Source organism: Pseudorca crassidens, chromosome 16 (assembly GCF_039906515.1).
Source record: "Pseudorca crassidens isolate mPseCra1 chromosome 16, mPseCra1.hap1, whole genome shotgun sequence".
In the NCBI taxonomy this organism is placed as follows: domain Eukaryota; kingdom Metazoa; phylum Chordata; class Mammalia; order Artiodactyla; family Delphinidae; genus Pseudorca; species Pseudorca crassidens.
The window spans coordinates 3,034,479-3,059,507 of NC_090311.1; the positions used below are offsets into that span (position 1 = coordinate 3,034,479).

Sequence of the window (25,029 nt, forward strand, 5' to 3'; positions counted from 1 at the left end):
CAAAGCATCAAAAAAAAAAAAAACAGTATTGCTTTCCATTGAGAACTACTCTTAAGGTTTTTGGTTTTCTGGGGAAACTGTATTTCCTGGAGAAAGCTGCTAGGACTCAAGTCCCAGGTCAGCACACGGGAACCACTGGATTCCTTGCAGTCTTGCCCCTGTGTGGGGCAAGGGTCCCTCCCACCCGTCTGCTCCCCGGGAGGGGCCGCTTGGAGTCCACACACCTTAGAAGGGGAGGCAGTCACATAGGACCCTACTCAGCATCTCCAGGCCACGGAAGTCAAGATCATGTCCCTCGACTCCTGCCTGGGGTGAGGCAATGCAGGTCCAGGTCCCTGCCCGCCCCAGTCTGGCCCTCCATGGCCCAGATGGGATGGTCTGCCCCAGCCCTGGCCTACATTCTGCCTGGTTCGTTCCTCTCAAGGCTGCTCGCAAAACACCCATACACAGGGTGCCTCATCCAGGGTCATTCCTAAGTTAGATTTTTCTTAAAGGAAAAAAGAAAATTCCTTTAAGGATAGTTTTTAAAAACTGTTTCAATAGGTTCCAAACATTCCAGAATACTCGGTCCTACTTTTTTAAACCTCATTGCCCTGTTTCTCAGATTTCTTTAGAACTTGTCTCGTTAAGACGGATATCAGGAATCTCAATGGATCCCACTCCTGCCACCCTGGTCTGAGCCGCATCAGCGCTTCCCTTGTTCAAGGTTGAGCCTCCTAACCAGTCCCGCTGCTTCTCCTCCCGTACCGGCTCTCCTTCAGCACAGCAGCCAGAGGGCCCTTTAACAGTAAAGGCAGACCACCTTCACCGCAGGGGTCCCCTTCCAATGCCACGAGGACACACAGTCAGCCACGCCACCGGTCACGCCCCACTCCCTCTCCAGCTGCCCAAGCTCCAGGGCACTCACTACCATACATCCCTTGAACACAAACTCCTGTCTGAGGCTTCGCACCTCTCCTTGGAGCTCTCTTCTGCAAAAGCATCTGCTCTGCTCCCCTCACAGGGGTCTTGCCCCCATCCCCAGGGAGGGGTCCCTGCTGCCCCATCTAAAATTGACACCCCACCCCAACCATCACCCACATGTCTCCCCCTCCCTTTTATTTAATCCTTCCCCTTGGCATTTACACCATTCACTAAAGTATAGGCTTTACTTCAGTAACTTGTATTGTCACCCACCAGACCACAAGCCTTGAGGAGGAGGCTTGTCTGCTTGGATTACTGCTGCATCCCCAGCGCCCCAGCTTTTGTAAACCAAACTTTCAAGGACACAGTATTCTCCAGCATGTCTTCAACCTCGGTGGCGGCCCATGAACTTGAACAGGAAACAAATCCCATCTTTACTTCCACTAACTTCCACAAAGTTTAGCGTTTCCTTCCATTATGAAGATAGGCGACAAACCACAGTCATTTCAGCAGTTCCAGGGACTTTTTGCAGAGATGCTGAAAGATTGTTTATGGTTATCATGACTTCAGAATTCTGGTAATTAAGAGACCCACTGTTAGATCTTGTTATTTAATATTGAAGAAGCACTTATATAACAATATCACAGATTTGATTTTTTAAAATTTTGATAACTATTCAGTAGAATTAATTTTCTTTGTAACCGCATATGTTTTATTTTATGTATTTAAAAACATAGTTCTGAGAAAGGGGTGTAGGGGTTTCGCCAGGCTGACACAGGGGTCCACAGCACAGAAGAGAGAAGGGAACCCTGGACTGAGGCACCTGCTTCTATGCTCAGGATATGTGATTTAATATGGGTCCAAGTTGGCCTGCTGAGAATTCAGTTTTTTTCATTATCTACTAGAGTTTTGCTCCATAGCGCACAGGTTTTGTGTTAGTTTATAATATACCCTCTTCAAAGTAACAGAACAACAAGAAAAGAACTCCTGAGTCAGACCTACAGCCTCCCTGGGGCCAAATGGGCCCCAGAGTTTGCGGAGGCCTCACTGTGGTCCAGGTCCTGGGCCGACGCGAGACAGGCATTAAGTAGATAATAATCCATTTTTTCTTGCTTTCTTGTAATCCAGGCTTATTGTGAAAATAAAAGCAATGAACACGGGTTGGGAAGACAAGGTTAATCCTCCTTTATCCCAGCTTTGCCTAAACCTCTCCTCTTGCCAAGTAGATACATTTTTACCAATGGGCTGTCACTCTTTTTTAGACCTTGTTCTAAGGACTTTAGAAATAGACATTTCCATGTAATTAAAAAAAAAAACCCCTAACACGATCATCATTTTTATATTGCTCTGCATAGCATTCCCTCAATAACCTTCCCTGACGGTGCACACGGGGATCCAACCCGTTCTTTCCAGTGGCTGAAGAGAACTCTACTGTAGAGATGAAAGCACACCTATTTAACCAGCCCCCTGCTGAAAAGGTTCCTATTCTTTGCTACTGAAAACAACGCTATAGCAACAAAAAGTATACAATGAAAACAATTTAAAGGTATTATTTTTAAAAAGTTGTTCAAAACTGGTATACTGAAAACCACAAAACATAATGGAGAAAAGATTAAAAGGTCTAAATAATTACAGGGATATATATTATATTCATGGGTTTTAAAAAACTCAGTAGTATAAAGAGGTAAATTCTCCCAAAATTCATCTGTAGATTAAACACAATAAAAATATCAGCAGGTGTACTTTTGTGCAAATTAACAAGCTGATTATAAAATTTATACAGGCATGCAAAGGGTCAAGGATAATCAAGGTAATCTTGAAGAAACATAAAACTGGCAAACTCAGACCATCAGCTATCAAGGCTTATTTTCAAACTAATAACTGATGCAGTGTGTTATTGGTACAAGGATACATCAAAAGTCCAGAAACAGAACCACCCATGTGACAAAGTGAGGTTGGGTCAACATGTGGTACTGAGTCAACTGGCTCTGTCTCCCGAACAAAATAAACCTTGAACCCCTACCTCAGACACCACACAAAAATCCAAGTCCACACAGATCTGTAGCTAAATGTGAAAGATAAAACAACAGCATTTTTAGAGGAAAACACAGGAGAATATCTTTATAAACTTGTGACAAGCAGAGATATACTAAGCAGGACACAAAACCTTCAACCATAAAATAAAAAACTGATAAATTTGACTACATTAAAATTAAGAAATTCTGTTCTTCAAAATGATACCTTTAACAGAATAAAAAGGTAAGCCACAGAGTGGAAGAAGATATTTGCAAGATATATAACTGACAAAGAACTCATATCAGAATATAAAGAACATCAATAAGTAGAAGCAGACGGATTAATAGAAAAATGGACAGAAGACTTGAAAAGGCAATTCACAAAAACCGGATATTCACATGGCCAATAAATTTAAAAAAGATGCTAAACTTCATTAACCATCAGGAAAAAGAAAATTAAACCACAAAGTGATACCACTACACCTCCACCAGAATGGCTAATTATGAAAGTACAGACAATGTCTTGCTTTGGGGAATATGTGCATCAATGGGAACTCTTATGCACTGCTGGCGGGAGTGTAAATTGGTACACATACTAGGGTAGACACTTATCTACTGAACACTGAAGGTTACAACTCAGCAACCCCACTGCTAGGCATACGCCCACAGAAATGTGCACACACACTCACTAAAACACACCAACGGCAATGTTAACAGCAGCACTATTTTAACACCTTTACTGAGGTATAATTGATATACAAAATATGCACATATTTAATGTACATAATTTGATGAGTTTGGATGTATGCACGTGTCTGTGAAACCATCACTGTAACCAAGGTATCCATCGCCTCCCGAAATTTCCCTGAGCAGCACTATTTTTAATAGCCCCAAACTGGAAACACCTCCATCAGGATCAAAACAAGTAAGTAAAACTGTGGCACGTTCACACAATATAAATATTCTATACAACAGTGAGAATAAATCTTCCATCACTATGTGCATTCACTTGGATGACTCTCACTAACGTCATGTCAACTGAAAGAAGCCAGGCACAAAAGAGAACACATCATCTGATGTCCATTCATATAAAGTTCAAAAGGGCAAAATGTGAGTCAGTGGTGTGAAAGGTCAGAACTGAGGTTCCCTTGGGTGGGGTAGTACAAGGGATTCCGCTATGTTTACTTTGTACAAAGCCACAGAGCTCAATGCTTATGGTTCTTGAGTTTCTTAGTAATAACGTTATATTTCAATAACAAGTTTACATAAAAAACTAACAGAGAACATTCTTGTATTTATGTCTTTGTGCACAAATCAGTATTTCTGCATGGAGCAGTCCCTGAAGTGGTACTGTTGGTTCATTTTTTATTTTTTACCTTTATAAAATTTAATTTTTCTATATAACAAAGTATCAGAAGGAAGGAGTTTCCAGTGGTTCATTGATAATATGAGGTATATTCATATCTATGACAGGATTGGACACAGGGTGAAATTGGGCTTCAATGCAGGAACATGAAGGCATCTTCTGACACATAGGTAGCTCTGGAAATGGAATAGCCTTTTCAGAGGTTGGTTCACTTTTTAAATGAACTTTAAATCTGGATAGGTATTGCCAAATACTCTCACTCACCAACACATAAGAAAATATCTATTTCTGGCAGTCCAAGCCACAGCAATCAGGCAAGAAAAAGAAAAAAGGCATCAGAATTGGGGAAAAAAAAGGAAGTAAAAATGTCTCTATTTGCAGATGACATGATTTTATATATAGGAAACCCTAAAGACCCCACTGAAATTCTGTTAGAGCTAATCAACAAATTCTGTAAAGTTGCAGAATACAAAATCAACACACAAAAATGAGTAGGACTTCTGTAAACTAACAATGAATTATCTGAAAAATAAATAAATAAAACAATCTCATTTACAATAGCATCAAAACCAATAAAATACATAGGAATAAATGAAACCAAGGAGGTGAAAGATCTCTACACTGAAAGCTATTAAGATATTGATGAGAAAAAGTGAAAAAGACATAAATAGGTGGGAAAATATCCTGTGTTCATGCATTGGAAGAATTAATATTGTTAAAATGTCCATACTACCCAAAGCCATCTATAGGTTAAATGTCACTATCAAGATTTCAACAGCATTTTTTTTTTTACAGAAATAAATAGGAAAAAAAATCCTAAAATGTGTATAGATAAAAGACCTCAAAGAGCCAAGCAGTCTTGAGAAAGAAGAACAAAGCTGGAGGTATCACGTGCCCTGATTTCAAACTATATTACAAAGCCATAGTAATCAAGAGTATGGTAATGGCATTAAAAACAAACACAGACATCAATGGAGCAGCATAGACAGCCCAGAAATAAACCCATGCATATATATGGTCAATTAATTTATGAGAAAGGACCTAAGAATATATGATGGGGAAAAGACAGCCTCTCCAATAAATGGTGCTGGAAAACTGGAAATTCTCATGTAAAAGAATGAAACTAGACCTCTAAATTATACCACTCACAAAAATTAACTCAAAATGCATTGAAGACTTAAAATGTAAGACCAGAAACCATAAAACTCCTAGAAGAAAACATAGGGAAAATTTCCTTGACATGGGTGTTGGCAACGATTTTTTGGATATGACACCTAAAGCACAATCAAGAAAATAAAAAATAAACAAGTGGGACTACATCAAACTAAAAAGCTTCTGTCCATCAAAAGAAATTATCAACAAAGAGAAAAGACAACCTACGGAATGGAAGAAAATGTTTGCAAACACATCTGATAAGGGGTTAATATCCAAAATATATGAGGAATTCATAAAACTCAATAGCAGTCCCCTCCCAAATAATACAATTAAAACATGGACCAAGGAGTTAAACAGACATTTTTCCAAAGAAAATATTCAAATGGCTGACAGATACATGAAAAGATGCTCAACATTACCAATCATCAGGAAAGTGCAAATCGAAACCACAATGAGGTGTCCCCTCACATCTCTCAGATTGGCCATCATCAAAAAGACAGGCGATAACAAATGCTGGTGAGGATGTGGAGAGAAGGGAATCCTTGAGCACGGTTGGTGGGAATGTAAATTGGTGCAGCCATTGTGGAGAACAGTATGGAGGTTCCTCAAAGAATTGAAAATAGAGCTACTAGCATTTCCACTTCTGGATACATATCTAAAGGAGAAGAAGTCACTGTTCTGAAGAGATACCTGCACTCCCATGTTCACTGCCACATTATTTACAACAGCCAAGACCTGGGAACAAGGTAAAAGTGTCCAACGACAGGTGAACAAATTAAGAACATAATGGGAAAAATACATATAAATGGGAACGTGAGATACGTACATACATGTATATATAACAAATATATATATATAAAATGGAAATGTAAGATAGATCGGTATCTATATAATGGAATACTAGTATTACAGTAATCCAGTATAAATATATAATGGAATAATGGAACTATTCAGCCATAAAAAAATAAGGAAATCCTGCCCTTTGTGACAATATGGATGGAGCTTGAGGGCCTTACACTAAGTGAAATAAGTCAGACAGAGAAAGACAAATACTGTATGATTTCCCTTAGATGTGACCAAACTCATAGAAACGGAGCAGATTTGTCTTGCCAGAGGTGGAGGGCTGGGGGAATTGGATGAAGGTGGTCAAATGGTACAAACTTTCATTTTGTAAGCTATAAGACAAATAAGTTCTGGGGATGTAATGTACAACATGTTGACTATGGCTAACACAACCATTTTGTATATGTGAAAGCTGCTAAGAGAGTAGATCTTAAAAGTTTGCATCATAAGGAAAAAATATTTTTTGTGACTGTGTGAAGTGATAGATGTTAACTAAACTCACTGTGGTAGTATTTCACAACATATATATATATCAAATCATGGTTATACACCTTAAACTTACACAACATTGTATATCAATTATACCTCAATAAAACTGGAAAAAATAGAAGGAAACCGAAAATATCTATTTCACCACACCTTTACCCATAATAAATAATTCATTCCTGCCTGCATTTAAAAATATTTATTGTCATAAAAGGACAAATAGTTTATGATTCCACTCATATGAGGAACTCAGATTAGTCAAATTTATAGAAACAGAAAGTAGATGATGGGGCCAGGGGCTGGGGAGGGGAATGAGGAGTCAGTGTTTAATGGGGACAGAGTTCCAGGTTTGCAAGATGAAAAAGTCTGGAGATGGATCGTGGTGAAGGTTGCACAACAATGTGAATGTTGACTGCCACTGAACTGTACTCTTAGAAATGGTTAAAATGGTAAATGTTATGTATATTTTAGCAATTAAAAAAAATTTAAAAATTTATTGCATGCCTATTAGGTGCCTGGCACTGTTCTAGGTGCTAGGAATATAGCTGTGAATCAGAGACAAACATGTACTGCTTCTGACAGACTTGTATTCCAGGGAAGCTGTTATCAGTCAAAATTTTTGCTAATATAATTGGTAACAATGTTATCTTACTGCTTTAATGGCATTGTTCTAGTTACTAGTAGGTTGAGTATATTTTCATATATTTGTGCACCATTTGTATTTCTTCTGTGAAGTGCCTGTTCATATCATTTGCTCATTCTTTTCTACTGGGTTGTTTGTCTTTTTCTTATTAACTTGCAGGAGCTCTTTGTATTTTATGGCTCTTACCTCTTTGCCTATTTATATGTCCCAAATACCTTCTCTAAGTCATCGGCTTTGCTCTGGGCTTCTCTCCCTCTCTGTCCCTGCCCCGGCCACGTTTCTGGTTTCTGGTTCTTTGCTTCTGATGATGTTCCCCGTCCTAGGATTAACAAGCAAATTTTTCTTACATTTTATTCTAGTACTTTGATAGCTCCCTCCCGCCTCTGGTGGAGTCTTCTGGGTAGTGGTCCCATCGCCACTGTCCACCGCCCATTTGTGGGACATCTCTGTACCGGGAAAGGTGCAGGGGCCTGCTGGCCACCCAGGCAGGAGACGGCAGTGCCTCAGGCACCCACGTCTACTTTTCAGCATCTAGGTGGCGCCTCCTGGCTGCGCGTGTGGCCGCTCCTGAGTAGCTGGTTTGGAACTGGGCTGGAAGGTGGTTCACATGGTCAGAGCACCGGGCTTCAAACAGTACATCCTGCAAAGAAGGGCCGTCCAGGATCCTCCCTTCTGTGAGGCCACTCATGCCTGATCTTCCCAGACCAGCATTTGCCATGATCTGGTTCAGACACCAATAGTCTGAAGAAAGAATACAGCCTCAGGGGAACCTCAACAAATCAAGCAGCCCTTGAAGACGGCCTTGGCTGGCCATGCTGACCCCGCCTCTTCCAATCTGTCCTAAACAAGACACATGAACGGGCAACACAGAACGCGTGAATGCTGACCACCACGGCAGAGGGTCAACCTTCTGCTAAATCCGGGAAGGCTTTGCCCTGATGGAAAGACGGGCGGGGTGGAGGTAAAATCACACGAAGGCGGGCCTCTCTGGCCCTGCTGGGCACACCCTGGACGTGCCTCGTGATGCAGGGACCAGCTCGGAGGGAGCAGAGGGCTCCGGCCCCATGCCCACGCCACAGACCAGCCTCGTACACTAGGAAGGGACCACAGCCACACTCCCCATCCACCTCCTCTAGTCTTTATGCATCGATTCGAAGATGTGCTTGGTCACCGGCTGGGAAGGAAGGAGAGTGGGGAATCTAGCCAAGGTGACCAGCCTTCTGGGAGGCGTATTTGCCAACTCAAGCACTGGAGGCCATGGCCGGGGTAGGACAGTGCCTGCTGGGAATGGCGTGTGTTTTGAATGGGCTATTTTTTTTTTAATTTAAATTAACATTTATTAAAATATTTGAGTAATATTAATAACATTTTTTTTGAAGATGTTGGGCGTAGGAGTTTATTAATTAATTTATTTTTGCTGTGTTGGGTCTTCGTTTCTGTGCAAGGGCTTTCTCTAGTTGTGGCAAGTGGGGGGCCACTCTTCATCGCGGTGCGTGGGCCTCTCACTGTCGCGGCCTCTCTTGTTGCGGAGCACAGGCTCCAGACGCGCAGGCTCAGTAGTTGTGGCTCACGGGCCTAGTTGCTCCATGGCATGTGGGATCCTCCCAGACCAGGGCTCGAACCCGTGTCCCCTGCATTAGCAGGCAGTGAATCGGCTATTTTTTAAAACTATCAGTTTTAGGTTCACAGCAAAATTGAGCGGGAGGTACAGAGATGCTCCGTACGCAAGCACACACAAGCACAGCCTCTCCAATAATGCACACCCCCACTGGAGTGGTACGTTCTGTTAAAATTAATGAACCTCAGGCTTCCCTGGTGGTGCAGTGGTTGAGAGTCCACCTGCCAATGCAGGGGACACGGGTTCGTGCCCCGGTACGGGAAGATCCCACATGCCGCGGAGCGGCTGGGCCCATGAGCCATGGCCGCTGAGCCAGCACGTCCGGAGCCTGTGCTCCGCAATGAGAGAGGCCACGACAGTGAGAGGCCCACATAACGCAAAAAAAAAAAAAAAAAAAAAATTAATGAACCTCCACTGACACATCATGGTCACCCAAAGTCCAGAGTTTACGTTAGGGTTCACTTTGGCGTCGTACATTTGATGGGTTTGGACAAGTGTATAATGACATGCAGCCACCATCACAGAGGACAGTTTCACTGCCCTGAAAACCCTCTGTGCCCTGCCTGTTCTCTCTCCCCAGTCCCTGGCAACCACTGGTCTTTTTACTGTCTCCATAGTTTTGCCTTTTCCAAAACGTCACATAGGTGGAATCATGCAATAAGTAGCCTTTAGAGATTGGCTCCTTTCACTCTGAATACGCACTGAAGCTTTCTCCTCATCTAGTCACCTCGAGAGCTCATGCCTTTTCAGCGCTGATAGTACGACACTGTCTGGATGCACCAGTTTACTAAGCCATTCACCTCATCTTGGCTGCTTCTGAGTGTCAGCAGTTATGGGTAAAGCTGTTATGAACATTCCCAGGCAGGTTTCTGTGTGGACACGTTTTCAGCTCTTTGGGTAACTACCAAAGGGTGTGACTGCTGGATCATACGGCAAGAGAAGGTTCAGCTTTGCGAGAAACTGCCACACTGTTCTCTCCAGCAGTGACTGTGTCCTGTGCCTACACGTACTCACCCGCCGGCGAGCCAACACCGCTTCTCGGGCCTCATGTCCGTCAGCACTGAGGGGCTAAAGCTTCGAACACGAGGAAGGCCAGCCCAGCCTGCAAGGGGCCCCAGACCTGGCAGGAAGACAGTTGCCGGCATCGTGGCGACACCAGGGCCCCTCGCCCCACCTGAACGTGCAATTCCATCGCAAACACCCATGGTCCTGGATGTAATGCCAGTGGCAGCTGGAGTAGCTAGAAGACTTTTCAGAGGAAGGCCTTTTAAGCATCAAACTGAAGAAATGAGTCAACAGATCTCCCGCCTCTGATGGCCCTGACAGGTACGCGGCGCTGACTGCTTAGGTGACAGACGATGAAACCTGCAGCCGCAGAGGACGGGAAAAATTAACTGCCGTTCATGAAACTGGACCACACGTTGCCCAACGGAAGCAGTATTTCACGGTTCGGTTTTCCTTCTGCATTTAGTCACGGAAGTAGCATTGCGGGCTCTGGGAGGAGGGGCGGGTTCTCGGCGTGACGTCTGCCGCTTCCCCACCAGCACTGAGTGGCCGGTGCGGCAGCAGGGATGAGAAGTGGTTCATTTTAAACTCTAATGGATTTACACAAAGACCATTCTCTTCATTCTTCTAAAACCCAAGCCCTAATTATCTCGGTGCCTGGGGGCCTTGGTGGTACAGCTGCAAACACCACACCACGTAGCTTTGCCGTATGAAAATTATTTTCTTCCTAAAAGGACATTATTTCTTCTGCATGTGGGCCAGACTGTGCCTGTACTCCAGCTCTGAACCCACTCAGTTGTCTCTAGGGGCCGAGCATGCACCCCTCTCCCCCCACGCGGTGTGCAGAGCCCTCGACTGGGTCCGACGCGGGGAACTTCACGCGGAAGGGGATGATGGGTGTTGGGTTGTCCGGGCTTTGCTCGGTCCAGAAAGCTCAGGGGGGCAGTTGAGAGTCAGACGTGGGCAGGAGTCAACCCAGCGCTTGCTGTGACGGAGAAAGTGATGCCAACCGTTGCTTTTTCTCCTAGAACTTTTCTAATCGGAATGGATCTCACTGTCAGGAAGGCTGGAGGCCATTAGAAGTGAGCTATGGCGAAGGTGATTTCCTGGCCACGTGGACCGGTAGGGCCTGGTGCACTTGGACTCGGCTTTTTTTTTTTTTAGTCAAACAAGAATCAATATTTAAGATTATGCAATGTCCAAACCAGCCTGAAGTAACTGCCAATCCAAGGACAAGAGCTGGATAATTTACAGAGAAAGGAATCCATTTTTTTTGAGAGGGGGAAGGGAAAAATCAAGATTTAAGCTTTTTATCTTGGGCTGAACTTTTCTCCTCCATTCTTAATGGCACCAGACATAAATAAACCATCCATTTTGTTTTGTATGGACGGTCTGTACTTTGCACAGACTCTGAGCAAACGACAGGCCAGTTTTAGATCCTGACCACAGGTCTGAGCCGTAACCACCTTGTAAACAACACTCATTTACGTTTTTCCAACTTACAGCGCTGTCCTTGAGCCCAATCAAAATCTGCCCTCTTATTCTTTTGCCCCTACAATCAGCAGAGAAAGCCTTTTTATTGTCAGCTACTAATGGTTCTTCTGTACCATATTTTTAATGTGAAGATTAAATATTTATAAATGTCTCGTCAATAGCATCCCGTAACTGGCCCTCCCGAAGCCGCAGACGTGGGCCGTGCACACGCACGCAGAGTCAGAGGCCGCGGGCCATGGGAGCAGCAGCACGGGCTGCAGCGAGCACAGCACCTGCTGTCACCGGGACCTGCACTCTCATTGCCGGCCAGGGCCTGTTTCTCAAGAAGCCTGCGTCACAGCCAGGCTTTGTCCCCAGTTACCGGGATCACTGGCCTCTGCCACCCTAGAGGTGACCCCCCGGGTGACCCACCTGGACACTGTCCGTCTCAAGGTGTCTGCAGGAGGAAGCCAGGAAGCACTGCCTCTTCCCCGCCACCTGGAAGTGAAGGGCAGCAGGAGTCGGAGTCTGATGGACAAACCAGCGGGGGGCCGGGCAGGACGCTGTGCACAACTCTGCAGCGGCAACGGGAGGGCCACGCGGGTCCTGAGGGGACGGGGCGGGGGCCCTGGGCACTGCCACGGGGCCACGTCCAGCACGGCTTCAGCAGCCTTCTCTAGGCCTGGCTCGAGCCCTCGGTGAGCGGAAGTTCTCAGCCCTGAAACAGACGGGCCGGGAGAGAGCCATGGGCCTGGGAAGTGGAGACGGCGCGGCAGGAGGGCCCTGGGCACTTCGGAGCAAACGGCACCACCTCGTAGGGGCAGCAGACCCGCCTTCTCCTCACGGGGCCGTTAACACCCCGGACAGGGCGGCAGAACCCAGCCGTGACGGAATCCGGAAGGGCCCGGCTGCGGGGGCGGAAGCGTGGGTCACGGGGGTGGAACCGGACGCAGCGCGGGACGCGCGGGACGCACGGGAAGCCCCGCCCTCCCGCCGCTGTGAGCTCTGCAGTGGGTGGGGGGCGGTGGCTCGGTGGATGCAGCTGAATCACAAGCTAGTCGATACCCTTTCAGGCTGGGAAAGCGCTGCCGGCGACTTGAAGGAAAGCAGCAGTGCACAAGCAGCCCGGCTCGCTCTCCCGCTCGAACAAACGGCAGAGGAGAGGAAAGTCCACCTCCCTTTCCTGCGCTGCTGATCGGGGGCACCTGGGAACCCAGCTTGCCCGAGGGGAGCTCCTCGGCCCGCAGTCTGGATGGACAGTGCCTGGGGGCACGGTGGGCAGGTGGGCCCAGAGCTTGGCCCGGCTCAGCCCTGAGAGCCCAGAGGCCTCCGTCTGCGTACCCGCCTCTTGGGAAGATTGTGAGTTTCCGTGAGATGCACAAGGTCCACACGGGAGCTTTAGAAACTGTAAAGTGCTGCGCGGGTGTCAAGACTATTCTTGTTTCCACACGCGAACGATTCATGGAATCAGTGACCCCAGTCCTTCCTCAAAAGGACCCAGCAAATACCCAGGTAGGGCAGGCCTGGCATAAACCCCCGGAGACCGAAGCGGGTCTGGAATCCCCGTGGGCGTGCCGCTGCCCCCGCCCCGAGCGACGGCAGGCTCCGGGGAGCAGGCCAAGTCTTGGGGGTTCTCGTCTGGACCAGCAAGGGAAGGACACGAACGTGCAACCCTGGACCGTGACCCTCAAGGCGTCTGGGACAGGAGCTGGAGGGCTCGAGCCCTCCGCTAACAGCGAGGCACGGATAAGGCCACACCGGCCATCACGGAGACGGAACCGGCCGGCCGTCGGCCGGGAGGCAGCCCGGGAGGACGTGCGCCTCAGGCGGGCCAGCTCGGGGGCCGCCGGCTCTCGTAACCGCTGCGATGCTGCTGATGAGCACGTATTGATTTCTTTAGTGCCTCTCCGGAGCCCCAGAGCACTTGGCGCACTTATTGGAAAGTGCCCGAAACCAAACTGAAGACAGGCCCAACGAGGAGAATCAATCCAAACGTTAAGGGTATCTGAGGGCTTAGGAGCAAATGGGGAGAGACAACAGGTATTCAGCTTCCCCCAGATCCAAACACTTAAGGCAGACGCTTTGCCCCACGCCGTTCAATAGCCTGCTGCTGCCTTGCCAGCAAAACGGAAAGTAAGAGGTTAGTGTCTGCGCGCTGCTGGTGGATGGGCCCGGCTTTCAGGGAAAAGCCTCAGACAGTCTGCAGATCTACACGCGCTAAACGGCGCCCTGGGCAGCTGCCTGCCCTGCGGTCCCACCCCCGGCCCCCTCAGGCTGCCTTGGGCACTCGCTCGACACCCAGGCCGGCCCTCAGAAAACAACACAGTTTTCTGAAAAGTTTCTGCTTGGAAGTAATTTCAAACCGACAGGAAAGCTGGCGGAACAGAACCACGTAGCGCCCGCCCACCAATCCTTCGCCCAGATTCACGTCCTGCTGAGAGCATCGTTGCTGATCTCCTGCCTATTTTTTCTGAGCCGCTTGGGAGGGACGCATCGTGGGTATTCATTCCAAACTTTCAGGGTGTGTCTCAGGGGTCAGGGCACTGCTTCCAACTTCAGTAACTGCAGCGTCGACGCAGAACTTCAATCGACCAATAATGCCCTTCCCACACTCCCTTCTAACCTAGGACCCGTCCAGGAGCAGGGATTGCAGTTAGCTGCCCTGCCTCCTTACTCGCCTTTCCTCTGGAACATTCTCACCGCCTCTGTCTTCTCTGACATTGATGTTTTCTAAGAAAAATCCTTGTTTTCACAGCAGCTTTCACCCCGGGCTGCTGGGCTGCCGCTGTGTCTCCCACAGACACGGGGACCAGATCAGCCTGGGTCGCCCAGCTGTGGCCACGTGTGTTCAGAACCCACGGACGGTGGCATCCGGTGCTGGAGGGGTCAGGCCTGAGGCTGCCCACGTGAAGGTACTCCTGAAGTGGGCACGGGGCGTGCAGAGGGTGCACGTCGCTCCGGGCAGCGCTCTTTGGCCACAGACTCGCGATGCAGGCGGCAGCCCCGTCAAGGGTTAGCGCTCAGGGGACCAGCTCCCAGCTGAGCCTCACCTGCAGCATCACAGACGGGCATGGACGCCGAGGACCCCGTTTCACCTTTGGCTGAGAGCGAACTTGACAAAGACCGATATTAAAAGTGATCTCTTTCTCTTCTTGGGAACATCTCCCCCATGGAGCCCTGTAGGCAGCTTTGCAGAACCCAGTGGAGTCCAGGGAAGCCCGGGAAGCAGAGCAGCCTCTGAACACAGCCACCCCCTCACCTTTCCCTAACTTTGGTAACACGTGGGGAAATGAATTGGGAGCTGGAAGGAGAAAGAAGGATGAATGGGCATGCGGCGCAGAGTCCTGAGACGGGATGGTCAAGGCCTGCCCCTCAGCCCAGGGTCCTGTGTCTATGACGGGCTCTGTGCCCTCCCAGGGGGCCGGGGCCGCAGACTCCAGAGGAAGGTAGGAGCACCCATGCGTGTGCAGAGGAAGCAGGGCCTTGGGAGACAGAGGCCTCCGGGCTGTGTCCGGGTGTGCGGACGGGGCCTCCATCACACTGCTGGACCAGGCCGGTGGTCTCGAGCCTGTGGGCCAGAGCGACTCTGAACGGCTTCCTCCCTCTGCAGCTCCACTCTGGGGAAGGGGCCCTGACAGACGTGTTAGTACTAAATAGTTCCCTTAGGAAGCAGAGAAGGGAAGGGAGGGGTCTGGGGAGGGACAGGGGGCAGTGGAGAGAGAGGTGAGAGCGAGCGAGCGAGCTGCTGTGTGATGCAAGAAGAGCACACGCCTTGTTCCCTAAACCCCCAGGTGCCACTGCACCGTGACACGAAAGCCCACAGGGAAAAGGGCTGTGGCAGTTCCCATGAGGAACTATACTTTATCAGTTGCCAGTGTTCACCATTCTGAGGCTCATACAGGGAGGAGGCCCCCTTTGGAACCGATCTCACTCATGAACATTCTGTGACGTGGAGCCAGACAGGGTGAATCGGTATAGGATAAGATACAGAAGGGTGAATCGGTATAGGATAAGATACAGAAGGAAGAGATGAGCTTTAAAAATCCCCAAACAAAACCCCTGCTGTTTGCAGGCAGAATTTAGAGAGAATGTAAAAGAATTCGGATTACCTAGCTGATTGAAAAATAAAAGTATTTCACATTTTCAGATTCGACAGTCAGCAAAATATTCCTAAAGGAACACATGGCCTCAGAGTAAAGACGGAATTAAGGGTATGACTCTAAGAGCTCAGACCACGTTTAAGAGTCTTACAGACCCTCTCAGCAAGAGAAAGAGGGCTTCTAAAAACCTGAGGGGCGTTGTCTCATAGAATCCTGACATGTCCAAAGTAGAGAGAGGTCTGTCTTGAAAAGAATTACAGTTGTGACTTCTGGGGGCATAGAGGAAACGCTTAGAAGACTCATAGGAGACCTACAAAAATTTTAAGAGAATTATATTAATAAGAGCGCTACCAGCTGGACTAAGGGCGGGGCGGGGGGCGATACTGTTCAAGATGAAAAGGCGATTCTGGGCCTCCAGATTTCTATGAGCAGAAAGAAGACAGAGAAAGCTACTGATCTTCAAACATGGGTCAATTCTGATGGAAAAGAATCACTAGAGAGCAGAACAAGAGGACATTGGAGGGCTTCTCTGGTGGCGCAGTGGTTGAGAGTCTGCCTGCCGATGCAGGAGACACGGGTTCGTGTCCCAGTTCGGGAAGATCCCACATGCCGCAGAGCGGCTGGGCTGGTGAGCCATGGCCGCTGAGCCTGAACGTCTGGAGCCTGTGCTCTGCAACGGGAGAGGTCACAACAGTGAGAGCCCCGCGTACTGCAAAAAAAAAAAAAAAAAAAAAAAAAAAAAAAAATTGCAGCTGTAATTAAAGATCTCTCACAAAGAAAACTCCAGGCTCAGAGGGCTTCACTGGCAAATGCTACCAAATATCTGAAGGAGAAATAAGATAAATCTTACATAAACTCTTTCAGAGAAGAAAGAAAGAGGCAGCACTTTCTGACACATTTTGTAAGTCCGGTATAAGCCTGATATAAAAACTTGAGAATAATGAAAGAGGAAAGGAAATTACAGGCCAATATCTTTCTTGACCAGAGACACAAAAATCATTCACAAAATATTAGCAAATTAAACTGACAATATATAAGAGAATACACCATGACCAACTGAGCTTATTCTAGGAATGCAAGGTTATTGTAACATTTGAAGATCAACTGTAATTCACCACATTAGTAGAGCAAGGAGAACAACCATTTAATCATCTCGATAAGTACAAAAAAACCATTTGACAAATTCAACTCATTCATTTTGAAAACTCTCAGCAAACAAGGAATGGAAGGAACTTCCTCAATGAGATAAAAAGGCATCTATGAGAAACCTACAGCTAACATCAGGTTCAGTGGCAAGGACCTGAGTGATTTTCCCTCAAGATGGTGACCATGGCAAGAATGTCCATTCTTTTCACTTTTATTCAACACTGACTGGATGTTATGACCAGTGAAATAAGATAAGAAAAAGAAATGAAACACATGAAAATGGGAGAAGAAGTAAAACTCGTTCTTGCCCCACAGATGAAATGATTATACATGGAGAAAATCCTAAGTAATCTAAAAGAAAACTACTAGGATAAATTAGTAAATTTTTTAAGGGTGTAAAATTCAAGGACAAAATAAAATACTAATTGAGTCAATGTCATGAAAGAAAAGGACAGTGTGAGAAACTGTCAAAAACTGGAGGAGGCTAAGGAGATATGATGAGTAAATGCAATGTGGTGTCTGGACTGGACCCTGGATCAGAGAAAGAACATCAGTGGGAAAACTGGCGAGATCTGAATAAAGTCTGTAATTTAGTTAATAGTATTTACCAACGTTAATTTCTTACTTTTGACAGTTGTACCGTTGTTACATAAGACGTTAACATGACAGGAAACTGGGTCAAGGGCATATGGGAACTCTTTGTACTATCTTTGCAAGTTTTTTAAGTCTGAAGTTATATCAAAATAAAAAGTTTAAGAACACAGAAGACATCACTGGAGGCTTCTTGAATGAGACGGAAGCAACATGGCTCTGGTGGCAGCTACAGCAGCAGCTGCTCCACCAGGCCAGGTTCCTGTGTGAGCCCAGAGGCTGTTCCTGGGAGCTCAGCCCTTGAACTTCCTGCCAGTGATTCTGTAGCGACATAATGCCCTGTAATAAATTTCTTGCTTAAACAGCAAAAGTCACTGCTAAGAAAATGAAAAGGCAAGCTGCAGACCAGGAGAAGATATTTCCACCATATATACTCACACAGAGGAATTGCTTCTAGACTATACAGAGAGGTGTGTAGGTGTCAACATTGAGGTGACAAATAGGAAAATGAGAAGGGAGTACACAGCCACGTCATCAGGGAGATTATAAAAAAAAAAAGAGCCAGTTTTTTAAGGGAACTCCATATACGACCCAGCAATCCCACTACTGGGCATATACCCTGAGAAAACTGTAATTCAAAAAGAGTCATGTACCACAATGTTCACTGAAGCACTATTTACAATAGCCAGGACATGGAAGCACCCTAAGTGTCCACAGACAGATGAATGGATAAAGATGTGGCACATATATACAATGGAATATTACTCAGCCATAAAAAGAAATGAAATTGAGTTATTTGTAGTGAGGTGGATGGACCTAGAGACTGTCATACAGAGTGAAGTAAGTCAGAAAGAGAAAAACAAATACCGTATGCTAACACATATATATGGAATCTTAAAAAAAACAAAAAGTTCTGAAGAACCTAGGGGCAGGACAGGAATAAAGATGCAGACGTAGAGAATGGACTTGAGGACACGGGGAGGGGAAAGGGTAAGCTGTGACGAAGTGAGAGAGTGGCATGGACATATATACACTACCAAATGTAAAACAGATAGCTAGTGGGAAGCAGCCGCATAGCACAGGGAGATCAGCTCGGTGCTTTGTGTCCACCTAGAGGGGTGGGATAGGGAGGGTGGGAGGGAGACGCAAAAGGGAGGGGATATGGGGATATATGTATATGTATAGTTGATTCACTTTGTTATACAGCAGAAACTAACACACCATTGTAAAGCAATTATACTCCAGTAAAAATGTTAAAAAAATAAAAAATAAATAAAATGCATTGATACAAAAAAAAAGAATGAGTAAACAAACTGTGGAATATTCTTACAATGGAATGTTACTCAGCAATAGAACATGAGCTTTGGATTCAGGTAACACTACAGCTGACTGCAGAAGCACCGCGTGGAGTGAAAGAAGCCCAACAACAAAGGGTGCCCACTGGGCGATTCCACTCACGGCAAGTTCACAACAGAACGAATCCACGGTGACGGGAGCAGAACAGGGCGGCCTGTGGGGGAGGGGATTGACTGGAAGGGGGCAGGGGGGAAGTTCCTGAAGCGACGAAGAAGTTCCATGTCTTTAAAATTTTTTTTAATTGAGGTAAGCAATACATAATGTCAAAAGCTACGTTTTAACCACTCTGCACAGCTCAGTGGCACTGAGGACATCCACTCTGCTGTACAGGCACCGCCACCATCCATCTCTGGAACTTCTTCAGCACCCCCGACTGAAACTCTGCACCCGCTAAACACTAACTCGCCATTTCCTCCTCCCCCAGCAACCATCACTCCTTCTGTCTCTGTGGATCTATTATTCCAGGTGCTTTGTATAAGTGGAATTATGTAATATTTGTCCTTTCTTATCCGGCCTATTTTATTTGGCATTATATATTCAAGTTTCTTCCACGCTGTAGCAGGTGTCATAATTTCCTTATGAAGGGTAAATAATATTCCACTCTATGGATGGACCGCATTTTGTCTGTCTATTCATCCAATGATGGATAATTTATGTTGTTCCCACCTTTTAGCTGTTGTGAATAACGTTACCAAGAACAAGATATGAGTGTGCAAACACCTGATAGCGAAAAGTTCTGCATCTTGCCTGGGGTGTTGGTTACGCAGCGGGAGACATTTTCAAAGCTCACTATACAGGGCACTTACAACTGTGAAGTGGCGCACCCCTCGTGCCCTAACCACGACAGGCCTTAGGTATAGCCCTCTGTTCCCTCTGCTCCCCTCTACTCACCCCTGCCGCCTCGGGGGCTGGGGAGGAAAGCCCCCTCCCACTTCCTCCAGCTTGAGCCAGGGCTCCCCACCTGCTCCCCATCACTCAGTTCAACCCCCATGCGCCGACTGGGAGTCACACTGCGTGTGGGGGACAGCAGGTCTCCAGGGAGACACCAGGGGTGGGCCCCCTGCACCCCACAGCACTCTGGGCTTTGTCTACTCACCCCACGATCTTCTCTCTTTGCAGCTGAGCCCCTGGAGGCAGCCTGCCCCCGTACAGCAGCCGTGGGGCTGAGCAGGCCATGTCCGCTGCCATCGGGGAGGGGTCTGTGCCCCCTGAGCGGTTCCCGGGGTTCCTCACACAGAGGGCGTCAGGCTCTGCCAGCACCTTCGGGATGACTCGCATATGTTTTTTAACAAGTCAACAGTAGAGTTGAAATAGGCTTAAGGCCCTCTTGCTTTCCTTGAAGAAAGTTCTGTATTGTATTAATAAAGAGAAACAGTAGGAATCGTGGCAAAAATAATAAAAAAGACAGCTCTATTGGGGAGGAGGTGCCGCAGCTCTCCCTAGGGGATGGACGTCTACTCTGGAGCTAATTCTTTTCTGAAATAAGTTTGATCTGTCCTCACAGATGATCAAAGCAGCGTGCGGCCCATGAGGACGAGCGGGATGCTGGAAATGCTGGAGGCGAGCTCCCGGTCTTGGAGGAACACAGCCCGTGTTTTCCCTGCCTCGGCTTCCACGTGCTGGGAGTGGGATCCATCCACAGCCCAGTCCCGGTGCCCCGGCATCAGCCGTGGGCAAGCGGGTCAGGTGGGGCTCTGGGCGAGGCATCCAGGAAGGGCAGAGGAACCCCTAACCCCAACTCCCAGGCGCTCCCCGCACCGCTGGCCCCTCCAGCCCGACGCAGGGAGGGGCGCTCTGCCCTGAGCCAGCTGCCGCCCGGCCTGTAGCCAAAGGAAGCCGAAGTCCCCCCGCCTCCCCTGCACCCGTCCCCAGAGCCAGTCCACACCCGGGCAGGGCACAGAGAACAGTGCTCGTTACTGGTTTACCCTCCTGTGGGGCCCGGCAGGTTGTTCCTGAAGACTACAGGGTCCCTGAAAAGCCTGGCTCAGCGCACGGCCCCGGCTGCCACGGCCTTGCTCTGGGTCTCTCCGCTTGAGGTCAAGGGTGGGAAGCCGCTCTCCGACCCAGGTCCAACTGGGCGGGACTCTCACAGCCTAGAACAGGCTGGCCCTGGGCTGTCCTCAAGCCTTTCAAGCACTTTCTAATTTTCCTGGCTGTTTTTCAAAAGCTCCTTTTTCTCCTCCATAAATTGACCTTTAAGAGTGGTTATTTGATATACAAAGCAGACAGCTTGTCATTACTTAATTCCTTAAATGATACACCAGCATTTGGACAAGGGATATACTAGCATTTCATAAATGTTAACACCTATATAAAATATCGTATTGTTGTCAATAATATCAAGATATTAGTAATGCCAACACTGTCAGGATACCTTTGACTAATCGAACTGTATCAATATTAGGGTTCAATTTGAAAATAGTACCCTAATTGTAAAAAAACTCCAAAGGAAGGCCTTTTTAGTTAGAAATAAAACGATTCAATACAATGGTAGGTTGTATTAATACTGTAAGCCCAGAGAACTTTTCTTGAGGTTGCAAAAAGGAACATATGGTGCCCATTTAAAATGCACCAATTACATAGAAGGCATCGGGTGGGTATGAAACCATTTACTGAGGTCAGAAACCTGGTGAGCAGAGGCCGGGCCACGGCTGTGCATGGGCGTGGGCTGGCTCCCATGGGAGTTCTCCACCACGCCGGCCACGCTGTGCAGCTCATATTCACACCACTCGTAGCCGCTGACCGACGCTGCCTGAGTGAAGATGCATGGCACAGCAGACAGGGGTGCAGGGGAGTCTCAACTCCATAAACCTACACCCTCCGCGGTTTACAGTGCCACGCTGGTGGGTGTCTTACTCAGCCCGCCTTCCCCCATTTTTCTTTTTATTTTGGGGGATTGGGAAATGAAAGATCTATTTACTTTGAAGCTGATTTTATTTTTTCAGCATCTTCAGGAGTTTATATTTTTCCCTAAAAACTACCTGAAGAGCCAGGAAGCCGTCTGGTCCTCACAGAACTTGCCCCCATCTCGCTGCCCCTTGAGCTGGTGCTGGTGCATTCCCACAGCAGTGAACAAATGCTGGGAAGACATCGCTCCTGCCTCTGGGGAAGATGTCCAGTAACAACGGATGTTAAGAAAGCAGCACGATTATCTCCCATATCGTTTCCAGACACCATCTCAGTTCACAGGTTCCTGGCAAAGGAGATGGGGCACAGTAAGGGACAAAGGACCAAAGACAGTGACACAGCACAGATCAGTGACTTTGGAAACAAAATACAAATATTTGGGGGCAGACACATCATTTTAAGTTTCGTACGTGAAGTGAGACCTTAGTAAAACGTTTCTGCTTTCCTGCATTCTTTCTTATTGTATGTGCTAATTAAAAACTAACATTTCATTACGGAGCATCTCAAACATACGTGAAGTAAACAGAATAGCATAATGAGTCCCTTACACCTGGCATCCAGCTTCCTCACCCATCAACATTCTGCTTAGCTTGCTTCCTCTATGCCCCTCACCCTCCAATTGCCACTCCTTTTGAGGTCAAACTTATATACCTTATATACTTTGAATCACACAAATCTCAACATATTTAACACATTTGTTAAGCTACATCCCTATCAGGATATAGATTTGTTTCATCACCCCAGAAAGTTCCCTTATGCTTCGTCCTAGTTAGCCCACTCACTCCACTCTGGGCAGCCAGCCTTCTGAATTTTTTCCCCGTGAATCAGTTTTGCATCTTCCAGAACATCATATAAATCAGGGGTCCCCAACTCCTGCGCTGCGGACCGATGCCAGTCCGCAGCCTGTTAGGAACCAGGCTGCACAGTGGGAGGTGAGTGGTGGGCAAGCGAGCGAAGCTTCATCTGCCGCTCCCCATCGCTCGCATTTACCGCCTGAACCATCCCACCCCCCGGCCCGGTCCGCGGAAAAACTGTCTTCCACGAAAATGTTGGATATAAATGATAAAGCTTGTACTCCTCTGTGTTCAGCTTCTTTCACTCAGCATAACATCTATGAGAGTCACCCATGTTACTGCATATACAAGATATTTCACTTCTTTTTATTGCTGAGTAATATTCCACTGTATGGATATATGACGAATTGTTTATCCATTCTGTTGGGTGTCATTTAGGTTGTTTCCAATTTTTGAATAATTTTAAAAATTATGATTACAATGGCTGAATTCTTCCAGCTTCATTCTTTTTCAAGGTTGTTGTTTTGACCCGCCTAGGTTCTTTGCGTTTCCATACACAATTTAAAAAAAAAAATCTTGTCAATTTCTGTAAACACCTGCTAGGATTATGACTGGAATTACTTTGGAGTTTTCCATCAATTTTCAGAGAACTGACATCTTAACAATTTTCCAATCCATGAACATAGTATATCCCTCCATTCATTTCGGTCATTTCTATTTCTCTAAGAAATATTTTGCAGTGCTTAATGTAGACGTCTTACACATCATTCATTAAGCCTGCTTCTAAGTATTTTGGGGTTTGATGCTATTATAAATAGTATTCCTGTAAATTTTCCATTTGTTTGCTGATAGTATATGGAAATATCATTGGTTTTTGCATATTTGCCTTATGTCCACGACCTTGCTAAATTCTGCAGTTTTTTCTTCTTGGTTCATTAGAATTTTCTCGGTACAGAGTCAAGCCATCTGCAAACAGGGACAGTTTCACTTCTTTCCCACCCTCATGAATTTTACTTGTTTCACAGCATAGGCTGACATGTCAGGTAGCCTTGGCTAGAAGTGCTGAGAGCAGACACATGGTCTTTCCTCATCTTAGGGGCAAAGCATTCCAGTGTTTCACCTTTAAGTATTTTATCAGTTGTGGGCTTTTTGTAGCTGTCTTCCATCAGATTGAGAAAGTACCTCTTTAATCCTAGTTTGCTGAGAGTTGTTTAAATAAGGGTTTTTTTTTTTTTTTCAAATGCTTTTTCTGCATCTACTGAAATGATCTCCTTTTTCTCCTGCACTCTATTACTATGGTAAATTATACTGATTTCTGAACACTTTTTTCAATTTCTTATAATATTTTATTTATTTGTACACAGCAGGTTCTTATTAGTTATCTACTCTATACATATTAGTGAATATATGTCAATCCCAATCTCCCAATTCATCCCACCACCACCCCCTCCTACACTTCCCCCCTTGGCATCCACATGTCTGTTCTTCACATCTGTGTCTCTATCTCTGCCCTGCAAACTGGTTCATCTGTACCATTTTTCTAGATTCCACACATAAATGTTAATATATGATGTCTGTATTTCTCTTTCTTACTTCACTCTGTATGACAGTCTCTAGGTCCACCCATGTCTCTACAAATGACCCAATTTCATTCTTTTTTATGGCTGAGTAATAGTCCATTGTATATATGTACCACGTCTTCTTGATCCATTCGTCTGTCTATGGACATTTAGGTTGCTTCCATGACCTGGCTATTGTAAACAGTGCTTCAGTGAACATTGTGATACATGTTTCTTTTTGAATTATCGTTTTCTCTGGGTATATGCCCAGTAGAGGGATTGCTGGGTCACATGGTAATTCTATTTTTAGTTTTTTAAGGCACCTCCATACTGTTCTCCATAGTGGCTGTATCAACTTACATTCCCACGAACAGTGCAAGAGGGTTCCCTTTTCTCCACATCCTCTCCAGCATTTGTTGCTTGTAGATTTTCTGATGATGCCCATTTTAACCAGTGTGGGGCCATTCTAACCAGTGTGAGGTGATGCCTCATTGTAGTTTTGATTTGCATTTCTCTAATAATTAGTGATGTTGAGCAGCTTTTCATGTGCCTCTTGGCCATCTGTATGTCTTCTTTGGAGAAGTGTCTATTTAGGTAGTCTGTCCATCTTTTGATTGGGCTGTTTGTTTTTTTAATATTGAGCTGCATGAGCTGTTTGTATATTTTGGAGATTAATCCTTTGTTTGTTGGTTTGTTTGCAAATATTTTCTCCCACTCTGAGGGTTGTCGTTTCGTCTTGTTTACAGTTTCCATTGCTGTGTAAAAGCTTTTAAGTTTCATTAAAAGCTTTTACATTAAAAGGTCCCATTTGTTTATTTTTGTTTTATTTCCATTACTGTAGGAGGTGGGTCAAAAAAGATCTTGCTGTGATTTACGTCAAAGAATGTTCTGCCTATGTTTTCCTCTAAGAGTTTTATAGTGTGCGATCCTACATTTAGGTCTTTAATCCATTCTGAGCTTATTTTTGTGTATGGTGTTAGGGAGCCTTCTAATTTCATTCTTTTACATGTAGCTGTCCAGTTTTCCCAGCACCACTTATTGAAGAGACTGTCTTTTCTCCGTTGTATAT

At 46.2% G+C, this 25,029-nt stretch overlaps 1 protein-coding gene across 7 annotated transcripts in view; it reads right to left on the reverse strand.

The window, feature by feature from the left end:
- The window catches only part of MGMT (O-6-methylguanine-DNA methyltransferase), a 351,118-nt gene that overhangs the window by 16,146 nt on the left and 309,943 nt on the right, over positions 1-25,029 (reverse strand). For 2 of the 7 annotated variants that reach the window (XR_010935693.1, XR_010935692.1), the window contains 2 exons: positions 21,682-21,893; positions 19,797-20,048 (listed from right to left, as the gene is read on the reverse strand). The exons of the other annotated variants lie outside the window; for them this stretch is intronic. The gene's annotated coding sequence lies outside the window, so the exon portion shown is untranslated. The remainder of the gene's footprint in view (positions 1-19,796; positions 20,049-21,681; positions 21,894-25,029) is intronic. 7 annotated transcript variants of the gene reach the window in all.